The sequence below is a fragment of the Carcharodon carcharias genome, chromosome 1 (genome assembly GCF_017639515.1).
Source record: "Carcharodon carcharias isolate sCarCar2 chromosome 1, sCarCar2.pri, whole genome shotgun sequence".
NCBI classification, from domain to species: Eukaryota; Metazoa; Chordata; class Chondrichthyes; order Lamniformes; family Lamnidae; genus Carcharodon; species Carcharodon carcharias.
Window position 1 is genome coordinate 126,431,060 of NC_054467.1, and position 25,405 is coordinate 126,456,464.

Here is a 25,405-nt window from a genome sequence, read left to right on the forward strand (position 1 = left end):
TATAACCCCAAGATCAAGAGTTCAAATCTCACAATGGCAAAACTATGTTCTTGGCTTAAATAGCCAAGTGGTTATGGTACTGGGTTTGTAACCCCAAGATCAAGATTTCAAATCTCACAATGGCAAACTATGAAACAATGTAACTTCATCTGAAACAGATGGAAACGGGTTTGTACTGGAACGAGTTACATCTTTGCTTGGCCTAAATAGCCAAGTGGTTATGGTACTGGGTTTGTGACCCCAAGATCAAGAGTTCAAATCTCACAATGGCAAAACTATGTGCTTGGCTTAAATAGCCAAGTGGTTATGGTACTGGGTTTGTAACCCCAAGATCAAGAGTTCAAATCACACAATGGCAAACTATGAAACAATGTAACTTCATCTGAAACAGATGGAAATGGGTTTGTACTCGAAAGAGTTACTTTACCCATCGTTGTGCTTGGCTTAAATAGCCAAGTGGTTATGGTACTGGGTTTGTAACCCCAAGATCAAGAGTTCAAATCTCACAATGGCAAACTATGAAACAATGTAACTTCATCTGAAACAGATGGAAACGGGTTTGTACTTGAACGAGTTACATCTTTGCTTGGCCTAAATAGCCAAGTGGTAATGGTACTGGGTTTGTAAACCCAAGTTCAAGAGTTCAAATCTCACAATGGCAAACTATGAAACAATGTAACGTCATCTGAATAAACAGATGGAAATGGGTTTGCACTTGAAAGAGTTACTTTACCCATCGTGCTTGGCTTAAATAGCCAAGTGGTTATGGTACTGGGTTTATAACCCCAAGATCAAGAGTTCAAATCTCACAATGGCAAACTATGAAACAATGTAACTTCATCTGAAACAGATGGAAACAGGTTTACTCAAAAGAGTATCAAGAGTTCAAATCTCACAATGGCAAACTATGAAACAATGTAACTTCATCTGAAATAGATGGAAATGTGTTTGTACTCAAAAGTGGCTGTCCAATTCATTCCCTGATGGTCTAGTGGTTAGGATCCGGCGCTCTCACCGCCATGGCCCGGGTTCGATTCCTGGTCAGGGAATGTAGATTTATTGTATTCATTGAAACGAGTGTTGTACACTCATTAATTAAAAACGTTTAAAAACTCCACCATAATCAGAGGGGTGAGAGTTTAAGTTTATAAGGCTTGGCCTAAATAGCCAAGTGGTTATGGTACTGGGTTTATAACCCCCAGATCAAGAGTTCAAATCTCACAATGGCAAACTATGAAACAATGTAACTTCATCTGAACAGGAACAGATAGAAATGTGTTTGTACTCAAAAGAGTTACATCACAGCACAAAACAAATCACATTTCATTTAAAAGATTATCAAGAGTTCAAATCTCACAATGGCAAAACTATGTGCTTGGCTTAAATAGCCAAGTGGTTATGGTACTGGGTTTGTAACCCCAAGATCAAGATTTCAAATCTCACAATGGCAAACTATGAAACAATGTAACATCATCCGAAACAGATGGAAACGGGTTTGTACTTGAACGAGTTACATCTTTGTGCTTGGCTTAAATAGCCAAGTGGTTATGGTACTGGGTTTGTTACCCCAAGATCAAGAGTTCAAATCTCACAATGGCAAACTATGAAACAACGTAACTTCATCTGAAACAGATGGAAACATCTTTGTACTTGAAAGAGTTACACAGTGGCAGTGCTTGGCCTAAGTAGCCAAGTGGTTATGGTACTGGGTTTGTAACCCCAGAGGGGCTTGGCCTAAATAGCCAAGTGGTTATGGTACTGGGTTTGTTACCCCAAGATCAAGAGTTCAAATCTCACAATGGCAAGCTAGGAAACAATGTAACTTCATCTGAACAGGAACAGATGGAAATGTGTTTGTACTCGAAAGAGTTACTAAACAGACACCTGCAGGTTTAGCACTCAAGTGCTGATTAGAAACAAACATGTTGCTGTTGATTTGAGCTGATCATGGATTTTGCTTGGCCTAAATAGCCAAGTGGTTATGGTACTGGGTTTGGAACCCTAAGATCAAGAGTTCAAATCTCACAATGGTAAACTATGAAACAATGTAACTTCATCTGAAACAGATGGAAACAGGTTTACTCAAAAGAGTATCAAGAGTTCAAATCTCACAATGGCAAACTATGAAACAATGTAACTTCATCTGAAACAGATGGAAACGGATTTGTACTCGAAAGAGTTACACCAATAAAGCTTGGCCTAAATAGCCAAGTGGTTATGGTACTGGGTTTGTAACCCCAAGATCAAGAGTTCAAATCTCACAATGGCAAACTAGGAAGCAATGTAACTTCATCTGAAACAGACGGAAATGTGTTTGTACTCGAAAGAGTTACTTTACCCATCGTTGTGCTTGGCTTAAATAGCCAAGTGGTTATGGTACTGGGTTTATAACCCCAAGATCAAGAGTTCAAATCTCACAATGGCAAAACTATGTTCTTGGCTTAAATAGCCAAGTGGTTATGGTACTGGGTTTGTAACCCCAAGATCAAGATTTCAAATCTCACAATGGCAAACTATGAAACAATGTAACTTCATCTGAAACAGATGGAAACGGGTTTGTACTTGAACGAGTTACATCTTTGCTTGGCCTAAATAGCCAAGTGGTTATGGTACTGGGTTTGTAACCCCAAGATCAAGAGTTCAAATCTCACAATGGGAAACAATGTGACTTCATCTGAAACAGATGGGAACGGGTTTGTACTCGAAAGAGTTAATTTACCCATCGTTGTGCTTGGCTTAAATAGCCAAGTGGTTATGGTACTGGGCTTGTAACCCCAAGATCAAGAGTTCAAATCTCACAATGGCAAACTATGAAACAATGTAACTTCATCTGAATAGGAGCAGATGGAAATGTGTTTGTACTCAGAAGAGTTACTTTACCCATCGTTGTGCTTGGCTTAAATAGCCAAGTGGTTATGGTACTGGGTTTATAACCCCAAGATCAAGAATTCAAATCTCACAATGGCAAAACTATGTGCTTGGCTTAAATAGCCAAGTGGTTATGGTACTGGGTTTGTAACCCCAAGATCAAGAGTTCAAATCTCACAATGGCAAACTATGAAACAATGTAACTTCATCTGAAACAGATGGAAACGGGTTTGTACTTGAACGAGTTACATCTTTGCTTGGCCTAAATAGCCAAGTGGTTATGGTACTGGGTTTGTGACCCCAAGATCAAGAGTTCAAATCTCACAATGGCAAAACTATGTGCTTGGCTTAAATAGCCAAGTGGTTATGGTACTGGGTTTGTAACCCCAAGATCAAGAGTTCAAATCTCACAATGGCAAACTATGAAACAATGTAACTTCATCTGAAACAGATGGAAATGGGTTTGTACTCGAAAGAGTTACTTTACCCATCGTTGTGCTTGGCTTAACTAGCCAAGTGGTTATGGTACTGGGTTTGTAACCCCAAGATCAAGAGTTCAAATCTCACAATGGCAAACTATGAAACAATGTAACTTCATCTGAAACAGATGGAAACGGGTTTGTACTTGAACGAGTTACATCTTTGCTTGGCCTAAATAGCCAAGTGGTAATGGTACTGGGTTTGTAAACCCAAGTTCAAGAGTTCAAATCTCACAATGGCAAACTATGAAACAATGTAACTTCATCTGAATAAACAGATGGAAACGGGTTTGTACTTGAAAGAGTTACTTTACCCATCGTGCTTGGCTTAAATAGCCAAGTGGTTATGGTACTGGGTTTATAACCCCAAGATCAAGAGTTCAAATCTCACAATGGCAAACTATGAAACAATGTAACTTCATCTGAAACAGATGGAAATGTGTTTGTACTCAAAAGTGGCTGTCCAATTCATTCCCTGATGGTCTAGTGGTTAGGATCCGGCGCTCTCACCGCCATGGCCCGGGTTCGATTCCTGGTCAGGGAATGTAGATTTATTGTATTCATTGAAACGAGTGTTGTACACTCATTAATTAAAAACGTTTAAAAACTCCACCATAATCAGAGGGGTGAGAGTTTAAGTTTATAAGGCTTGGCCTAAATAGCCAAGTGGTTATGGTACTGGGTTTATAACCCCCAGATCAAGAGTTCAAATCTCACAATGGCAAACTATGAAACAATGTAACTTCATCTGAACAGGAACAGATAGAAATGTGTTTGTACTCAAAAGAGTTACATCTCAGCACAAAACAAATCACATTTCATTTAAAAGATTATCAAGAGTTCAAATCTCACAATGGCAAAACTATGTGCTTGGCTTAAATAGCCAAGTGGTTATGGTACTGGGTTTATAACCCCAAGATCAAGAGTTCAAATCTCACAATGGCAAAACTATGTGCTTGGCTTAAATAGCCAAGTGGTTATGGTACTGGGTTTGTAACCCCAAGATCAAGATTTCAAATCTCACAATGGCAAACTATGAAACAATGTAACATCATCCGAAACAGATGGAAACGGGTTTGTACTTGAACGAGTTACATCTTTGTGCTTGGCTTAAATAGCCAAGTGGTTATGGTACTGGGTTTGTTACCCCAAGATCAAGAGTTCAAATCTCACAATGGCAAACTATGAAACAACGTAACTTCATCTGAAACAGATGGAAACATCTTTGTACTTGAAAGAGTTACACAGTGGCAGTGCTTGGCCTAAATAGCCAAGTGGTTATGGTACTGGGTTTGTAACCCCAGAGGGGCTTGGCCTAAATAGCCAAGTGGTTATGGTACTGGGTTTGTTACCCCAAGATCAAGAGTTCAAATCTCACAATGGCAAGCTAGGAAACAATGTAACTTCATCTGAACAGGAACAGATGGAAATGTGTTTGTACTCGAAAGAGTTACTAAACAGACACCTGCAGGTTTAGCACTCAAGTGCTGATTAGAAACAAACATGTTGCTGTTGATTTGAGCTGATCATGGATTTTGCTTGGCCTAAATAGCCAAGTGGTTATGGTACTGGGTTTGGAACCCTAAGATCAAGAGTTCAAATCTCACAATGGTAAACTATGAAACAATGTAACTTCATCTGAAACAGATGGAAACAGGTTTACTCAAAAGAGTATCAAGAGTTCAAATCTCACAATGGCAAACTATGAAACAATGTAACTTCATCTGAAACAGATGGAAACGGATTTGTACTCGAAAGAGTTACACCAATAAAGCTTGGCCTAAATAGCCAAGTGGTTATGGTACTGGGTTTGTAACCCCAAGATCAAGAGTTCAAATCTCACAATGGCAAACTAGGAAACAATGTAACTTCATCTGAAACAGACGGAAATGTGTTTGTACTCGAAAGAGTTACTTTACCCATCGTTGTGCTTGGCTTAAATAGCCAAGTGGTTATGGTACTGGGTTTATAACCCCAAGATCAAGAGTTCAAATCTCACAATGGCAAAACTATGTGCTTGGCTTAAATAGCCAAGTGGTTATGGTACTGGGTTTGTAACCCCAAGATCAAGATTTCAAATCTCACAATGGCAAACTATGAAACAATGTAACTTCATCTGAAACAGATGGAAACGGGTTTGTACTTGAACGAGTTACATCTTTGCTTGGCCTAAATAGCCAAGTGGTTATGGTACTGGGTTTGTAACCCCAAGATCAAGAGTTCAAATCTCACAATGGGAAACAATGTGACTTCATCTGAAACAGATGGGAACTGGTTTGTACTCGAAAGAGTTACTTTACCCATCGTTGTGCTTGGCTTAAATAGCCAAGTGGTTATGGTACTGGGTTTATAACCCCAAGATCAAGAGTTCAAATCTCACAATGGCAAAACTATGTGCTTGGCTTAAATAGCCAAGTGGTTATGGTACTGGGTTTGTAACCCCAAGATCAAGAGTTCAAATCTCACAATGGCAAACTATGAAACAATGTAACTTCATCTGAAACAGATGGAAATGGGTTTGTACTCGAAAGAGTTACTTTACCCATCGTTGTGCTTGGCTTAAATAGCCAAGTGGTTATGGTACTGGGTTTGTAACCCCAAGATCAAGATTTCAAATCTCACAATGGCAAACTATGAAACAATGTAACTTCATCTGAAACAGATGGAAACGGGTTTGTACTTGAACGAGTTACATCTTTGCTTGACCTAAATAGCCAAGTGGTTATGGTACTGGGTTTGTAAACCCAAGTTCAAGAGTTCAAATCTCACAATGGCAAACTATGAAACAATGTAACTTCATCTGAATAAACAGATGGAAACGGGTTTGTACTTGAAAGAGTTACTTTACCCATCGTGCTTGGCTTAAATAGCCAAGTGGTTATGGTACTGGGTTTATAACCCCAAGATCAAGAGTTCAAATCTCACAATGGCAAACTATGAAACAATGTAACTTCATCTGAAATAGATGGAAACGTGTTTGTACTCAAAAGTGGCTGTCCAATTCATTCCCTGATGGTCTAGTGGTTAGGATTCGGCGCTCTCACCGCCATGGCCCGGGTTCGATTCCTGGTCAGGGAATGTAGATTTATTGTATTCATTGAAACGAGTGTTGTACACTCATTAATTAAAAACGTTTAAAAACTCCACCATAATCAGAGGGGTGAGAGTTTAAGTTTATAAGGCTTGGCCTAAATAGCCAAGTGGTTATGGTACTGGGTTTATAACCCCCAGATCAAGAGTTCAAATCTCACAATGGCAAACTATGAAACAATGTAACTTCATCTGAACAGGAACAGATAGAAATGTGTTTGTACTCAAAAGAGTTACATCTCAGCACAAAACAAATCACATTTCATTTAAAAGATTATCAAGAGTTCAAATCTCACAATGGCAAAACTATGTGCTTGGCTTAAATAGCCAAGTGGTTATGGTACTGGGTTTATAACCCCAAGATCAAGAGTTCAAATCTCACAATGGCAAAACTATGTGCTTGGCTTAAATAGCCAAGTGGTTATGGTACTGGGTTTGTAACCCCAAGATCAAGATTTCAAATCTCACAATGGCAAACTATGAAACAATGTAACATCATCCGAAACAGATGGAAACGGGTTTGTACTTGAACGAGTTACATCTTTGTGCTTGGCTTAAATAGCCATGTGGTTATGGTACTGGGTTTGTTACCCCAAGATCAAGAGTTCAAATCTCACAATGGCAAACTATGAAACAACGTAACTTCATCTGAAACAGATGGAAACATCTTTGTACTTGAAAGAGTTACACAGTGGCAGTGCTTGGCCTAAATAGCCAAGTGGTTATGGTACTGGGTTTGTAACCCCAGAGGGGCTTGGCCTAAATAGCCAAGTGGTTATGGTACTGGGTTTGTTACGCCAAGATCAAGAGTTCAAATCTCACAATGGCAAACTAGGAAACAATGTAACTTCATCTGAACAGGAACAGATGGAAATGTGTTTGTACTCGAAAGAGTTACTAAACAGACACCTGCAGGTTTAGCACTCAAGTGCTGATTAGAAACAAACATGTTGCTGTTGATTTGAGCTGATCATGGATTTTGCTTGGCCTAAATAGCCAAGTGGTTATGGTACTGGGTTTGGAACCCTAAGATCAAGAGTTCAAATCTCACAATGGTAAACTATGAAACAATGTAACTTCATCTGAAACAGATGGAAACAGGTTTACTCAAAAGAGTATCAAGAGTTCAAATCTCACAATGGCAAACTATGAAACAATGTAACTTCATCTGAAACAGATGGAAACGGATTTGTACTCGAAAGAGTTACACCAATAAAGCTTGGCCTAAATAGCCAAGTGGTTATGGTACTGGGTTTGTAACCCCAAGATCAAGAGTTCAAATCTCACAATGGCAAACTAGGAAACAATGTAACTTCATCTGAAACAGACGGAAATGTGTTTGTACTCGAAAGAGTTACTTTACCCATCGTTGTGCTTGGCTTAAATAGCCAAGTGGTTATGGTACTGGGTTTATAACCCCAAGATCAAGAGTTCAAATCTCACAATGGCAAAACTATGTGCTTGGCTTAAATAGCCAAGTGGTTATGGTACTGGGTTTGTAACCCCAAGATCAAGATTTCAAATCTCACAATGGCAAACTATGAAACAATGTAACTTCATCTGAAACAGATGGAAACGGGTTTGTACTTGAACGAGTTACATCTTTGCTTGGCCTAAATAGCCAAGTGGTTATGGTACTGGGTTTGTAACCCCAAGATCAAGAGTTCAAATCTCACAATGGGAAACAATGTGACTTCATCTGAAACAGATGGGAACTGGTTTGTACTCGAAAGAGTTACTTTACCCATCGTTGTGCTTGGCTTAAATAGCCAAGTGGTTATGGTACTGGGTTTATAACCCCAAGATCAAGAGTTCAAATCTCACAATGGCAAAACTATGTGCTTGGCTTAAATAGCCAAGTGGTTATGGTACTGGGTTTGTAACCCCAAGATCAAGAGTTCAAATCTCACAATGGCAAACTATGAAACAATGTAACTTCATCTGAAACAGATGGAAATGGGTTTGTACTCGAAAGAGTTACTTTACCCATCGTTGTGCTTGGCTTAAATAGCCAAGTGGTTATGGTACTGGGTTTGTAACCCCAAGATCAAGATTTCAAATCTCACAATGGCAAACTATGAAACAATGTAACTTCATCTGAAACAGATGGAAACGGGTTTGTACTTGAACGAGTTACATCTTTGCTTGGCCTAAATAGCCAAGTGGTTATGGTACTGGGTTTGTAAACCCAAGTTCAAGAGTTCAAATCTCACAATGGCAAACTATGAAACAATGTAACTTCATCTGAATAAACAGATGGAAACGGGTTTGTACTTGAAAGAGTTACTTTACCCATCGTGCTTGGCTTAAATAGCCAAGTGGTTATGGTACTGGGTTTATAACCCCAAGATCAAGAGTTCAAATCTCACAATGGCAAACTATGAAACAATATAACTTCATCTGAAATAGATGGAAACGTGTTTGTACTCAAAAGTGGCTGTCCAATTCATTCCCTGATGGTCTAGTGGTTAGGATTCGGCGCTCTCACCGCCATGGCCCGGGTTCGATTCCTGGTCAGGGAATGTAGATTTATTGTATTCATTGAAACGAGTGTTGTACACTCATTAATTAAAAACGTTTAAAAACTCCACCATAATCAGAGGGGTGAGAGTTTAAGTTTATAAGGCTTGGCCTAAATAGCCAAGTGGTTATGGTACTGGGTTTATAACCCCCAGATCAAGAGTTCAAATCTCACAATGGCAAACTATGAAACAATGTAACTTCATCTGAACAGGAACAGATAGAAATGTGTTTGTACTCAAAAGAGTTACATCTCAGCACAAAACAAATCACATTTCATTTAAAAGATTATCAAGAGTTCAAATCTCACAATGGCAAAACTATGTGCTTGGCTTAAATAGCCAAGTGGTTATGGTACTGGGTTTATAACCCCAAGATCAAGAGTTCAAATCTCACAATGGCAAAACTATGTGCTTGGCTTAAATAGCCAAGTGGTTATGGTACTGGGTTTGTAACCCCAAGATCAAGATTTCAAATCTCACAATGGCAAACTATGAAACAATGTAACATCATCCGAAACAGATGGAAACGGGTTTGTACTTGAACGAGTTACATCTTTGTGCTTGGCTTAAATAGCCAAGTGGTTATGGTACTGGGTTTGTTACCCCAAGATCAAGAGTTCAAATCTCACAGTGGCAAACTATGAAACAACGTAACTTCATCTGAAACAGATGGAAACATCTTTGTACTTGAAAGTGTTACACAGTGGCAGTGCTTGGCCTAAATAGCCAAGTGGTTATGGTACTGGGTTTGTAAGCCCAGAGGGGCTTGGCCTAAATAGCCAAGTGGTTATGGTACTGGGTTTGTTACCCCAAGATCAAGAGTTCAAATCTCACAATGGCAAACTATGAAACAATGTAACTTCGTCTGAATAGGAACAGATGGAAATGTGTTTGTACTCGAAAGAGTTACTAAACAGACACCTGCAGGTTTAGCACTCAAGTGCTGATTAGAAACAAACATGTTGCTGTTGATTTGAGCTGATCATGGATTTTGCTTGGCCTAAATAGCCAAGTGGTTATGGTACTGGGTTTGGAACCCTAAGATCAAGAGTTCAAATCTCACAATGGTGAACTATGAAACAATGTAACTTCATCTGAAACAGATGGAAACATGTTTGTACTCGAAAAAGTTACATCTTAGAAGTTGCTTGGCTTAAATAGCCAAGTGGTTATGGTACTGGGTTTGTAACCCCAAGACTCAAGAGTTCAAATCTCACAATGGCAAACTATGAAACAATATAACTTCATCTGAAACAGATGGAAACAGGTTTACTCAAAAGAGTATCAAGAGTTCAAATGGCTTGGCCTAAAGAGCCAAGTGGTCATGGTACTGGGCTTGTAACCCCAAGATCAAGAGTTCAAATCTCACAATGGCAAACTATGAAACAATGTAACTTCATCTGAAACAGATGGAAACAGGTTTGTACTCGAAAGAGTTACTTTACCCATCGTGCTTGGCTTAAATAGCCAAGTGGTTATGGTACTGGGTTTATAACCCCAAGATCAAGAGTTCAAATCTCACAATGGCAAAACTATGTGCTTGGCTTAAATAGCCAAGTGGTTATGGTACTGGGCTTGTAACCCCAAAATCAAGAGTTCAAATCTCACAATGGCAAACTATGAAGCAATGTAACTTCATCTAAATAGGAACAGATGGAAATGTGTTGCTTGGCTTAAATAGCCAAGTGGTTATGGTACTGGGTTTGTAACCCCAAGACTCAAGAGTTCAAATCTCACAATGGCAAACTATGAAACAATATAACTTCATCTGAAACAGTTGGAAATGTGTTTATACTCGAAAGAGTTACTTTACCCATCGTGCTTGGCTTAAATAGCCAAGTGGTTATGGTACTGGGTTTATAACCCCAAGATCAAGAGTTCAAATCTCACAATGGCAAAACTATGTGCTTGGCTTAAATAGCCAAGTGGTTATGGTACTGGGTTTGTTACCCCAAGATCAAGAGTTCAAATCTCACAATGGCAAACTATGAAACAACGTAACTTCATCTGAAACAGATGGAAACATCTTTGTACTTGAAAGAGTTACACTGTGGCAGTGCTTGGCCTAAATAGCCAAGTGGTTATGGTACTGGGTTTGTAACCCCAAAGGGGCTTGGCCTAAATAGCCAAGTGGTTATGGTACTGGGTTTGTTACCCCAAGATCAAGAGTTCAAATCTCAAAAAAGCTTGGCCTAAATAGCCAAGTGGTTATGGTACTGGGTTTGTAACCCCAAGATCAAGAGTTCAAATCTCACAATGGCAAACTATGAAACAATGTAATTTCATCTGAAACAGATGGAAACGTGTTTGTACTCGAAAGAGTTACATCTAAGAGCTTGGCCTAAATAGCCAAGTGGTTATGGTACTGGGTTTGTAACCCCAAGATCAAGATTTCAAATCTCACAATGGCAAACTATGAAACAATTTAACTTCATCTGAAAAAGTTGGAAACGGGTTTGTACTCGAAAGAGTTACTTTATCCATCGTGCTTGGCTTAAATAGCCAAGTGGTTATCGTACTGGGTTTGTTACCCCAAGATCAAGAGTTCAAATCTCACAATGGCAAACTATGAAACAACGTAACTTCATCTGAAACAGATGGAAACATCTTTGTACTTGAAAGAGTTACACAGTGGCAGTGCTTGGCCTAAATAGCCAGGTGGTTATGGTACTGGGTTTGTAACCCCAAAGGGGCTTGGCCTAAATAGCCAAGTGGTTATGGTACTGGGTTTGTTACCCCAAGATCAAGAGTTCAAATCTCACAATGGCAAACTATGAAACAATGTAACTTCATCTGAATAGGAACAGATGGAAATGTGTTTGTACTCGAAAGAGTTACTAAACAGACACCTGCAGGTTTAGCACTCAAGTGCTGATTAGAAACAAACATGTTGCTGTTGATTTGAGCTGATCATGGATTTTGACCATGTATACATAGGGTGTTGTAGGCTGCACTCCCTTTTTAGTTACTTGAAAAACCTTTTATTGATGTTTTGTTTGCACTTCAGCCCCACGCTCCTTATCTATGGGCACCCGGTGCGGAAGGGGGTCGGAAAGGAGGAGGACCTCCTCGTGAGCCTGCTCCTGGGCCTGGCCAAGTTGGCCATTAACAGGTCCAGGCAGCGGGCGATCGACGGGGGAGTCCCGCCCGATTGTTTGTCCCTCTTCCGCGGCTACGTTCGCTGCCGGATATCCCTGGAGAGGGAGCACGCGGTGTCTGCTGACACTCTCGAGGCCTTCCGTGCTCGGTGGGCACCGCGGGGACTGGGGTGTTTTGTTGACCCCTTTAATCACATTTTGATTTAAAGTTTGTAAGGTTCCTTTAAACTTTGTCCTTGGTTTTACAGCTGACCTGAATTAGGGGCTGTGCCTGATTTATCCCAATTTTGTTGATTTGGTTTTCATTTAAAAGATTATCAAGAGTTCAAATCTCACAATGGTAAACTATGAAACAATGTAACTTCATCTGAAACAGATGGAAACGGGTTTGTACTCGAAAGAGTTACTTTACCCATTGTGCAGGGAGGCCCATTCTGTCAGAGAAGCATAGTGGCTTCGGCTGCGCAGGCTGGTGTCTGGTAAGGTAGGGGGGATCCTCCTTTGCTGGCCTCTGGATCCATCGGAGGCACCTCCTCCACCTAGGTCATCCCTTCTTTACTCTCCACCACCCACCTCTGACCTCTTGAGCCTTGCTCTCCACCTGACTCAACTGCTTCACTGAACCCCCCGACCCTGGAGTCACCTGTGTTCCTTGGCGTGTTGGGACTGCCTGTAGTCCCAGTAATGGCCACTGCTCCCAGATGGCACTGCTGGAACTACAGAGCTACCAGCCAGCAGCTCTCTAAGGTTGGGAATTCCTAATGAGATAGGGGCTGAAGTCTCACCTTAAAGCAATTAACTCTGCCCCTAACATTAAACATATGAACATATGGACATATGAACATGGAGCAGCAGTAGGCCACTCAGCCCCTCAAGCCTGCTTCACCATTCAATAAGATCATGTAACTTCCTGCCTACCCCCAATAACATTTCACCCCTTTGTTAACCAAGAATCTATCCAGCTCTGCCTTAACAATATTTAAAGACCCTGCTCCCACTGCCATTTGAGGAAGAGAGTTCCAAAGACTCATGGCCCTCTGAGAGAAAAAAAAAATTCTCCTCATCCCTCTCTTAAATGAGTGATCCTTTATTTTTAAACAGTGACCCCTAGTACTAGATTCTCCCACAAGAGGAAACATTCTCCCCTCATCTAATCTGTCAAGACTCCTCAGGGTCTTAAGGTTTCGATCAAGTCACCTCTTACTTTTCTAAATTCCAGTGGATACAAGCCTAATCTGTCCAGCCTTTCCTCATAAGACAACCCACCCATTCCTGGTATTAGTCTAATAAAACTTCTCTGAACTGCTTCTAACACATTAACATCGTTCCTTAAAAAAGGAAGCCAGTACTGTACACAGTATTCCAGATGTGGTCTTATCAGTGTCCTGTACAACTGAAGCATAACCTCCCTACTTTTATATTCAATTTCCCTCACAATAAATTATAACACTCTATTAGCTTTCCTAATTACTTGCAGTACCTGCATGTCTTTTGTGATTCATAGAGGACACTCAGAATCTTCCAAATCTCAGAGCTCATGCAGAAAAAGACCCATTTATGGCTGCCCTCTGCTTCCTGTTAGCTAGCTAATCTTTTATCCATGCCAATGTGCTACCCCTTACACCATGTGCTTTAATTTTCCACAATAATCTTTGTTTTGGCACCTTATCAAATGTCTTCTGGGAATCTAAGTACACCAGTTCCCCTTTATCCACAGCACATGTCCATAACCACATCCAGAATCAATGTAGCAGCCTTTCAGTATTCCACCAAAGCAGCAACTTAGGTTACATGCTCGAATCCTAGGGTGCAGCTTGAACCCAGAACCTTCCGATTCAAATGATGAGAATGCTTTCAAGTGAGATAACCTCACAGTAGATGAGAATAATATGCAACCAAGAGCTTGCAGAATATACAAACATGTAAAATTAGACAGAGGAATGCAATTAGTTACAAAAGGCATTTAGAAGATGGATTGAAAAGTTGTAGGGGACATAGCTGAAGCAATCAGGGTAAAAATAATAATTAATGATTGACATTGAGCTCCAGTTCAAGCTAACAGCTAGACACAGAGTTGATTTAGCTTACTAAGAGATGCTACAGGATATTATAATACAGTAATCATAGGAGGACTTCAGTGCCCAAAAATGGTCAAACTAGTCAGGAAAAAAGCTCATAGAATTTGAGAGAAGCAATCAGTGCCTTCTATTTATTACAACAAATAGGGCATGACAATAAAGAGATTAAATTGCTGTGGAACAACCATTGGGATCATGGATGTTTTCCCCTCACAACCGTTTAGCTGGGAGTGGGTGGGAACCACGGCACCCATAAAATCCAACCCATGGACTGGCGTCAAGTTGAAGGGGAATAATGGGACCAAGAAAAGCAATCGTGACTCACTTGGTTTGTAGCCCCTGAGTCAGAAGGTTGTAGAACTAAGAAAAGACACAGTAACATAACATAAGCCAAATCCTTCCCATGTAGCATGTCCCAAACTATGGCAGCTACCTGTCTCTGCATGGTTCTTCTTAAGGTGCTGACATGCTGAACTTGTCTACAAACCTTCCAAAGCCAACAGATCTCGATAAATCAACTTAGCTTGGCATTTTTGGTCATTTTGCATCTCTTTGAAATGAAGCAACATACTACCATAAAGTACATTAGCTAGCCTTATAAGGGGCCTAAGAATAGAATTGGAACTCAGACACTCTGGGGACGAAGCCATTGTTCTGTTAGCCTTAGTAACTAAGGAACTAGTGCACATTGTTTCATTTCACTTATTTCTATGGTTAGATAAACATTAAGTATATTATGTAGAATAAGCAATTTATTTAGGTAATTACATGCTCCATGTTCCAATTATTTAATTACTAAAATGAACAAAAAGAAGCGCATGATTTCAGGGGCTCCTGAGATTTCAGCATCACATATTAAATAGTATTCAATTAGAGCATCCTTCTTGTACGGCTTTCAATTTGTCCGTTATTAAAGGGCCACTCTCAATGGAATATTGAGCCTGTTCAGTTCCTCATAAAGAGGTAACTTGGTTTATAGGTGATATGGCTGTGGCATCACAAAAGTTTACAATTTAGCATTCTGAGATTTCATCGTTTTTCTTATTAAATATTACTATCAATTTTGAGTGAATTCTGGGACTTTTAACCAACCAAGGTCTTGGTTAGGTTAAACACTTAGGGCAGGGTCTTATCCCATCAGGATGGGTTGTGTGGGAGCAGGCGTGGGTGGGTGGGTTCCCGATCAGTGCCCCCGGTCAGGGACGCGCCCCCATTTTACGCGGTGGGCCAATTAAGGCCCACCCAGAGTACTTCACGACTCCTATACATAGCGGGAGTGGGCGGGCGGTGGCAGGCATGCTCAGCCCGCTGGGTCTGATGCGATCCAGCAGCCTGTATAAAGCAGCTTTGGAAAGGCTGCTCGCAATGGCTGGGCAAAGTGCTCTGCAGAGAGGCATCGGAGGTGACACAAGTCCGGAAGGTAGGCCATTGGGCAGGCCAGGCCGGAGGGTAGGCCATTGGGCAGGCCAGGCCGGAGGGTAGGCCATTGGGCAGGCCAGGCCGGAAGGTAGGCCCTTCATTTTTCCGAAGAGTGCCTTGCTGCCTTCCTGGAGGAGGTAGCAGCGCGGTGGGAGGTCTTTCTTCTGAGGGATGGGAGTTGGAGGCCCCCCACCTGACCAAACATGCCTGGGAGGAGGTGGCCGATAGTGTGAGCTTCCATGATGTGGTGTGGTGCACATGGCTCCAATGCCGCAAAAGGTTCAATGATCTCCTGCGCTCGGGAAGTGTGAGTACCATGTTGCCTCAAGTCACTTAATGCATCCGTCACCCTTTCCCCCAAACTGCAACCCCCTCCCAACCAACTCTGAGTACAGTAAAGTCATTGAATCCCTCACGGCAAGGATCCCTCGCTGGGTGGGCCAACAGATATTGCCCATGCCTAGCTGACCCTGAGGGGGTTGTGCTGAGATGGGTTCTGCACCCAAAGCATGTGTGACACTGACACCCAGAGTATTGAATGGGGGTGAAAGTCAAGGATCTGCACCTAGCAGAGTGCTGGAACTGGGAAGTATGTCAAAGTCAGGGTGCTGATACGCTGGGAGGGAGCTTCCAGGTGGCGGGGCCCCAATCCATCTGCTGGTGTTTACGTTCCACATGCTTGTGCCTCCTTGCTTAGCAAAGGTACGCCTTGTGGTGCCACATGTGAAGGAGACAGCATTTGGGCAAGTGGGGGGGGAGGGTCAGCCCTGGCTTCTTTGTGTGAGTGTGCAGCAGCTGTGGGTGATGAAGCACTGGATCCCTGCAATGTCCCACTCTGGCTGGGTTGGCTGGGATACGATGGGAATTCAGGTGCAGGCTGGAGTAATCAATGCCCCTCTCTCCTTTTCAGGAAAAGACTGTGCATAATGCATCGGAATGAATGTGGACTGGCAGATGGCAGGCCCAGTTGGCCATTCTTACGCGTTTCGAGCAGCAGGCCACAGACCTTGAGAGGCACCACGCCCCCAGGTTCATCGGTGTCGGTGAGGCTGGGGTGCTATGGGGAGGTATGTTTGGTGAGCAGTCAGGTCACCACATGTGTCACAGAAGCCATGGCACTGCTGAATGCTCAGTGACTGAAGTTAGCAACATCGGTTTACCCTTGATTATTGAAGGATGAGTGCATAGTGATTTGGGGGAACGGCATGCAAATTGACATGGTCTGCACTGTAACTAATCAAATGCCCTTTTCCTTTCTTTCAGCATCACCGGGGCAGGGCCAGGAGGAGGGGACAGAGGGCCCACTTCTCACCCCTGAAGCCCCCAAACAAAGGCACTCTCCAACGTCACACCATCTCTGACAGGGCAGGCACCAGCAGCAGATATTAGTACCTCAGTGAGAATTAGATCTTCGGCTGGTGTCCTGAGGCACGGCGGTGAGGGCTTTTCACATTCGCTTGAGGTGCGGGCAGAGACAGAGAGTGCCCAGAGCGCCGGCAGTCAGAGGACTGCTGGGGACCAGGCACGTGCTCAGTCAGTGGCTGATGATGTGCCTCTGGAGTCGTCCGTGAGGCATCAAACACTGGAAGTGCAGCAGAGTATGCGGGAAGATCTGGCAGAGATACATGAGGCTATGCGTGGCATGGTCTCTGTGCTAGAGGAGTCCACACGGAGCATCACCGATGCAATGAGCCTCATGGCCGAGCGCCATGCTTCCTCCATGGGGAGAGTGGCGACTTACGTGGAGAGGCTCTTCCAGGAGAACAATCAGGGCTTCCTGGTGTTGCGCTCGGACATGCAAGCCCTCACAGCGGCATTGGCCACAGCTGGTCAGTACCAGTGTGGGAGATAGTTTGGGCACCAAGTATCCCAGCTCGGTGCAGCAGCTCCTCTGCCCCTGTTGCCAGTGACTGTGGCATCCAGTGAGGCTGCGTTGACTGGGGAGAAGCCAGCTGTGGAACTGGCAGCTCCCTCCCAGGCGGGACCATCAAATGCTCTACGGGCCAGAGGACATCCGCCAAGGTCATTGAGGCCAACAGGACAGCAGAGTGAGCAGGCTGTCTCAGATGCCAGTGCCAGCGAGGGGACAGCATAGCACCCGTAAGCATAAATTTAAGGCACCTTAGGCACACCACGGGTTTCTCACTGGTGCTTTTGTGTTGGCTCATAATACCTATTCAAAGACTCGGTGTGATGTCCAACACTGTTTTTGTTTTGCTTTATGAATTTACTTTTGTTTGCTCAATAAATTTTGACATGTTGCCATGCCTCCGGGTTACTCCTTACTTCTGCAGGTGGCGGGAACCCATGATGTTATGAGTGAGCTGTTTGACATTGAGCTTTATTGGCAAGGGCCTTAGTTAATGTTATTATCCAGATTGATTTAGCACTCAGGTATCAAGTGTCGAGCCTGCAGCCCTGGTGTGTGTTGGTAGTCCACTGTGGTGGGCTAGCTGAAGGTTCTTTGGATTAAAGCCTCCCGGGTGTCCCTGTCTCCCTGTATGCCCAGGTCAGCGTCTACACCCTCAGCGTTCTCCTGTGCGTGCTCATCCTCAGACTCACTGCTAGATTCATCATGTGCAGCAGCAACCAATACGTCGACGTCTTCATCGTCCACTGTGTTGCCCCTTTCCAGCACCAGATTGTGGAGAGCACAGCATACAACTGCTGTCAGCAACACATGATCTGGGGAATACTGGAGTGCGCCCCCTGAGCGGTCCAGGCATCGGAAGCACATCTTGAGAAGACCAATGGCTCTCTCTACCACAGCCCTTGCGGAGGTGTGGCTCCTATTGTACCGCTGCTCGGCTTCTGTTCTTGGATGGCGGAGAGGCGTCATGAGCCACCTTCTGAGGGGATATTCCTTGTCACCCAGCAGCCAACCATCCAGCCAGGCTGGAACATTTAACAGCCATGGCACCTGGGAGTGTCTGAGGATGTAGGCATGGTGGGAGCTGCCTGGGTACCTTGTAGAATCTGCATCCTGTGATCACACACTATCTGCACGTTCATGGAGTGGAAGCCCTTCCTGTTGACAAAGGCACTGGGTTTACCTGCTGGCGCCTTGATAGCCACACGTGTGCAGTCTATTGTACCCTGGACGCGGGGGAACCCAGCAATGGCTGCGAAGCCTCTGGCTTGCTCAGCCTGGCTGGCATTGTCCCAGCTGCAGTGGATGAAAGTCAATGCATGCCTGAACAGAGCGTCTGCAACCTGCTTGACACAAGTGTGGACAGCTGATTGGGAGATTCCACTGAGATCGCTCACCGAACCCTGGAAAGAGCCGGATACATAAAAGTTGAGGGCAACTGTGACCTTCAGATTCACTGACATGGGGTGTCCACCCACACAGTTTGGGAGATCTCAGGGCCTATCAACTGACAAATGGAGGTGACTGTCTCCCTTGAGAGACAGAGCCTCTTTTGGCACTGCACCTCAGACATTTTTAGGTAGCTACTTCACCGCCTGTAAACCCTGGCAGCAGGATTGGCATCTTCTGCAGCCCCTTTCGCCTTGCACTTCCTGTTGGCCCTGCGCCCCTTGTGCCTGCACCTCTCCTCACAAAGGTGGCTCCTCTGGAGGCTGAATGTCGACTGGTGGCCTCCTCCTCCTTCTGGCCCTCCTTTCCTCCTCAGAGGAGGTGCCTCCAGTGGAGAGCACAACTCCCATTCCCAGGCTAAGGGAAGGCTTCCTGAAAGCTGCAGGCCCCAAAAATGATTTCCACTATAGAGTCCTGACCAAGGCTTTTACTCCTGTCCTATCAGCTGGTGTGAATTTTGAAGTCCTGCTCACTCAGGCAAGTAAAAGTTACTTTCACAATTAAATCCCTCAAACATCACATTCGCAACCCCACTCACCCCTCTTATCCTGCCCGTAGATTAGGTTTATACAAATGTCTCCTACCCACCTGTGCCTGTGCGACGTCCTGAAGATCACATGGGCTGTGAAAAATCGAGATCAATTGCTGCCTCAAGGGCCTTAACTGCCTCGTTTATTGATGGCGGACGCGCATATGAACTTATAGCGCGCCCACCTTCCCAAATATCGCATTGGCGTGCGGTGACGTTGGAACACTCGCCCGACGTCACCCCACGTCATTTTACGCAAGGGCGTGAAGGGCCCGCTCCGGCGCCAATGGGAAAATTCTGGCCTTAGGGTGGGAATCTGTAGCTTCACCAGTGATATGACAGCTTACTGAGGAGGTGGCACTCAGAGTGGCTTTGCACTGCTCCTAGCAAGGGAAATTTAAGGCCTTTCTGGGAATAATTGTGTTTTTGTCCCAGTCTCAGCAAAACAAGAGCTGATCTGCTCTCAGCAGATGTAGGTCTTAATAGGCCAATCAATTGGACAGAATTCCCAAAACTACTCTACTGGAGAATTAAACCAGATACAGGCTGAAGTGCCCACCAACACGTCAAAGCATGCTTTTTATTTTTATCAATAAGGTGGAGGTGGGGAGATCTAGGTTTAACACAAAATTTGCAGGGGCTACAATAAATCTTTTGATCCAGGTGTGAAAATACTCCTTGGCACTTTGTGTTGCATCCCCAAATCACAGAATCACAGAATCACAGAGCAGAAGAGGCCCTTTGGCCCATTGAGTCTGCACCAACACCTGAGAAACACCTGACCTATCTACCTAACCCCATTTACCAGCACTTGGCCCATAGCCTTGAATGATATGACGTGCCAAGTGCTCATCCAAGGACATCTTAAAGGATACGAGGCAACCCGCCTCCACCACACTCCCAGGCAGCGCATTCCAGACCGTCACCACCCTCTGGATAAAAAAGCTTTTCCTCACATTCCCCCTAAACCTCCTGCCCCTCACCTTGAACTTATGCCCCCTTGTGACTGACCCTTCAACTAAGAGGAAAAGCTGCTCCCTATCCACCCTGTCTGTGCCCTTCATAATCTTGTACACCTCGACCAAGTCATCCCTCAGTCTTCTCTGCTCCAATGAAAACAATTCAAGTCTATCCAACCTCTCTTCATAACTTAAATGTTTCATCCCAGGCAACATCCTGGTGAATTTCCTCTGCACCCCCTCCAGTAAAATCACATCCTTCCTATAATGTGGTGACCAGAACTGCACACAGTTCTCCAGCTGTGGCCTCACCAAGGTTCTATACAACTCCAACATGACCTCCCTACTTTTGTAATCTATGCCTCAATTGATAAAGGCAAGTGTCCCATATGCCTTTTTCATCACCCCACTACATGCCCCCCTGCCTTCAGCGATCTATGGACACACACACCAAGGTTCTTTTGTTCCTTAAAATCACATTCAATCTCTAAAGTCTAACTTCATACTAGCAGTAAAATTATTAGATTTAAATGCTGAATGTTAAGGCTTTTTTTAAAACAATGTTTTAATGTGTGTAGTTTGCTTAGTGAAATAATCCCATAATCTTTACATTTAAGTCTTAAAATGTACACCTTGGCTTTAAAACATTGTCATGTCTCTAAAATATCTTTGCTAGTGGACTCCAAAAAAACAAGGAGATCTGAAAATACAATTAATTGTTAATGAATTAAAATGAAGAGGATACTGTTGTCAGAAATCTCTAGAAAAATCCTTTAATCAAGAGCATAATAACATTTGCATGTTAAATAGAGTATTTTCTCAGACTCAGTTCTTGTTATTAGGCTTGTATTGTGCTTTGTGCCTTGGAGATGTGCAGAGATGACTCTCACCAGGCTCTATGTGTGAACAGGAGGTTTTTTCTTCAATGCTTCTAAAATACTCTAGCCTGAATTTTTGTAAAGACAGAGAGGCTCTACTGCTTAGCCACAATGGTGACAGAGGCCTGATTCTGGAAGTTCTGCCCCTAAACCCAGCATCCACCCTTTTCGCCAGGAGGGAAGACGGGTTGTCGATCCCATAATATGAGTGGATCTCCTGGCAATGAAAAGCTAGTAAATTTAAACTAATCTCCAACTTTGTAGCCAGATATTGTGTTATGTGTCTTAGAGATATGCAGTGATGTCTCTCACCAGTTTTAAAAGTGGACAGGAGCTTTATTACTATGCTTCTAAAATGTCTGATTTCTCAACTTGCTGTTTACTTTAGGTTTCCCTGTAACCACACCCACAGGCTAGATTCACAACACACAGTACAGTGTATAGTCAACAGAGACACACAATCAAACACAATAGCAATTGAACAACTGAGTACAACAGACTGCCTATCGAATTTGTGATTTGTCCAATTTAATATCAATGCTGCTTATATTTATTTTATGAATGAAACCACAATTACATTTGAATGTCTACCAGAATTGTATGTTCTTAATAATTAAAAAGCAATAATTGAAGCCATTTTCTGCTACTCTGTTCGCAAGTGATCAAAGGAATAGGAAACTAAAATTGTTTAATTGGACTGATCTTTCCTGAAGCACTCACAGTAAATTTATATCTACTCAGTGGAGCTAAATGAAATCAGTGAGAAAATATAATCAGGCAAAAGCTGTGCCATGTACATACTATTGATGTATTTGTCTCTCCTTCAGAGTCACTGATACGCTTCTAACTTCTTTCCCCACTCTTCTGGGAGCTGGCTATCATGCCCTTATGTGACTTTGGCCACCTGTTCTTTCACACCTGTTATGATTTATAAACCATATGCTGCAATCTCAGGCAGTGCAGATAGGAGTTATAATCTTATGAATGATTCATAAGGTTCCTTCTGTTTGAGACAAATAATTTGAAACATCAATCCTGTTTAAAATCCTACCTGAGGACTGTCTATTTATTCTTTATGACTAACTTGCCAGGGGCAACAAGATTTAAAGCTGCTGCTTCTAAAATAAGATAATTCATTGAATAATTTTATCTCTATTGGAGAGTAAAGAATGTCACGCAGGATGCATATCTAACAAAGTACATGGGAGCAATTATAAGCAAAATGACGATTTATGTTTCATTAAAGTTTTTAGTATGTCATCTAACCAAAAAGTGAACTAGATTTTATCAGTGACATATTAACAATGATATTAAACCTTGCAAAATCAGGGCACATCTTGTTGAGTAATCCACACTGATTTGTTTGTGTAGAGAGGTGGGGTGAATACCATCAATGGTAGGAAATAAAAAGAAAAGAAACAACTTGCTCATGAACTCAAACTGTTTTAAAGTACTTTACAGCCACTTAACTATTTTATAATTGTAGTCACTGTTGTCAAGTAAAAATCATGACAGCCAATTCATTCACAGTAAACTCCCAGAAATGACAATGTGATAATGACCAAATCATATGTTTAGAGATGTTGGTTGAAGGATAAACATTAACCAGGACAATGGGGAGAACTACCTTGAAATAGGGCTTGATCTTTCACATCCATCTGATAGAGCAGATGGGGGCTTCTATTAAACATCTTATCTCAAAACGGCACCTCCAGCAATACAGTGGTCCCTCTGTCCTGCTCTCCAATGCCAGTGTAGCTTTTATGCAGTGGTTCATGAACCCATAAGCTTCCAATTTAGCAACAAAAGAGCTGCCTCTGAGCCACACTCATTTTGCATCAAGCAACTACAAGATGTGTATGGAACTGCACTTAGCCATAGGCTCAGTAGAGCATCTTTTATGTAAAAGTGTAATTTTTGCACTTACCATATTAGCCACCTTTCTGGCCTCTTTGGGAGATTGCAAATTATCTTCCAATAGTATGAGCTTAATTTGAACTCAGCCTTGGTGGTATACAGTCACCTGCATCACAAAGAATGCAGATTCTTTTGATTGCAAAAATCATTTCTCACCCCAAATAGCCCAAGATGGCTATGAATTTCAATTGGAAACAAGAAGCACAACCAGTGATAAAAACAGAAAATGTTAGAAATACTCAGCAAATCTGACAGCAACTGTGGAGAGCCATTTCCATTCAGTGATCAGAACTCCTAAGAACCAGCAACACTGGGAATTCCTATGCGTCCTATCTTATTGTGCGAAATGTGGAGCATATTGTGTTCTAGTCCAATTGGGCTCACCTCCCTCTCCTTTTTTTCTAGTACATTGATGACAGTATCAGTGCTTTTTCCTGCTGTCTCCCCAAACTGGGAAATTGGAATTTCTTCCAATTCCCACCCTTACCTTGCCTTCACATAATCCATCTCCAACTCTTCCCTTCTCTGTCTCCATTAAGGTATCAACCAATATCCACTGTAGGACCATTGTCTCCTGCAGCTCACTTGACTACATGCCCTAACAATGTTTTCTGTAAGGGCTCTATTTCATTTTTCCAGCTTCTCAGTCTCTGCCACATCTGTTCTGGTGGTGCAACCTTCCATACTAATCCTTCGGTGTCGGTGTCCCTTTTTGCTTAACTGACGATTCCCTTCCACCATAGTTCTTGACTGTGTCCGTCCCATTTCCCACACCCCCAGAATCATGATAGTGTTTCCCTTCTCCTCAACTTAAACACCACCAGCCTCCATACACAACAGATCACCCTCCGCCATTTCTACCTCTAACATAATGCCATCCCACCAAACACTTCTTCAATCCCTTCCCCTTTAAGCATGCCAAAAGATTTGTTCCCTCTTCGATTGCCCTGGCCCATTTCTCAGTCCTCTCTTTCCCTATACGTCTGCCCTTTTACACCCAGCCTTCTCATTGTCCAAAGCCCCAGACATTCCTTTCAGGTAAAACAGTGATTTAGTTGCACTTATTTCAGTTTATTTGCTGCCAACGATTTCCAAATCCTGATGAAACGTAATTGATCTGAAACTTTAACTCTGCTTCTCTCATCACAGATGCTGCTGACCTATTGAGTATTTCCAGGATTTTCTGTTTTTATATCATACGATCTATTCCTGTCAATCACTTTTCTAACATTTTCAGACACCTGACTGTGTCATCTGATGTACTACAGGATCTCCATATCAATACAGATCAATTTTTAGAAAAAAAGACCAAACATGCTCCAGCAGATATTACTGAATAGTAACTAGGCCAATTTTCTGCTTCCTTAACTCAGGGCTATGGAAGGCAATTGTAGCATATATCATGGATCTAAGTTTTTAAGGTTTTGGCTGACCTGTATGACCTAATTTTACATAGATGACTGGGAAAATGAAAGAGTTTGGAAAGGATTATATTTTTTTAAAGAAGAGTTATTGAATATCATTTAATAAACTGGAATATACAATTAATGTTGTAAAATTTAATTAATTCATTTGACATGAATGGGATTCAGGGAAGGGACTTGTGAGTTGGAGAATCATCACTGTTATTATCAATGATAAGGTTTATAAAAAAAAACTCTAAATCAATCATTTCTCAACCCTCATGAGCACAAACATAGATCACAAAATAAAGGCAGCTTCCTCACAAGCATATCATTTGAATCTTGTTTTGGCAACGTTTTAAAGTTGTCATATTTTTGAAAATAACTTTACTTTTTGCTTGGTTTTCTTTACATTCTCTGATACCTCAGTCAAATGGCCAAATGTGTGTGTGTGTCTATATAGTGGGTATCAGCAGGTTACTAAACACAGGGAATGGGGGACTGGATCACCACAGCTCAGCAGCACCTGCCCAGTCCACATCCAGGTGTACACTTTCAAATCAGCTGCAGCAGGAACGTCACTGAATTTTCCTTCTCCTCCCTAGGGATACTGGACTCAACTAGAGAACCTCTCATGAGGAGTAACTTCAACAAAAAACATCAATCCATCCAATAACTTTTTTGACCATTCATCATTCATTGTCAAAAAATGAGACTGTGATTTGGAAGATAATCTTAAGGAAGAAAGTAAATGTGCAGGTGATTTGTGACATTTTTGACACTAGGTCTGCTTAAGTAAGATGAAATAGTAATGGTCCTGGAAACCTACAACAGGGTACATCAAGG

The 25,405-nt window shown here is 42.5% G+C and overlaps 4 non-coding genes across 4 annotated transcripts; all 4 read left to right on the forward strand.

The window, feature by feature from the left end:
- Window positions 1–977: 977 nt before the first annotated feature.
- Window positions 978–1,049, forward strand: trnae-cuc. The gene has a single exon. It is a non-coding gene; the product is annotated as a tRNA-Glu (tRNA).
- Window positions 1,050–3,819: 2,770 nt separating this feature from the next.
- trnae-cuc lies at window positions 3,820–3,891 on the forward strand. The gene has a single exon. It is a non-coding gene; the product is annotated as a tRNA-Glu (tRNA).
- A 2,462-nt stretch (window positions 3,892–6,353) lies between these two features.
- trnae-cuc lies at window positions 6,354–6,425 on the forward strand. The gene has a single exon. It is a non-coding gene; the product is annotated as a tRNA-Glu (tRNA).
- Window positions 6,426–8,887: 2,462 nt separating this feature from the next.
- On the forward strand, window positions 8,888–8,959 carry trnae-cuc. The gene has a single exon. It is a non-coding gene; the product is annotated as a tRNA-Glu (tRNA).
- The last annotated feature ends 16,446 nt before the right edge of the window (window positions 8,960–25,405 follow it).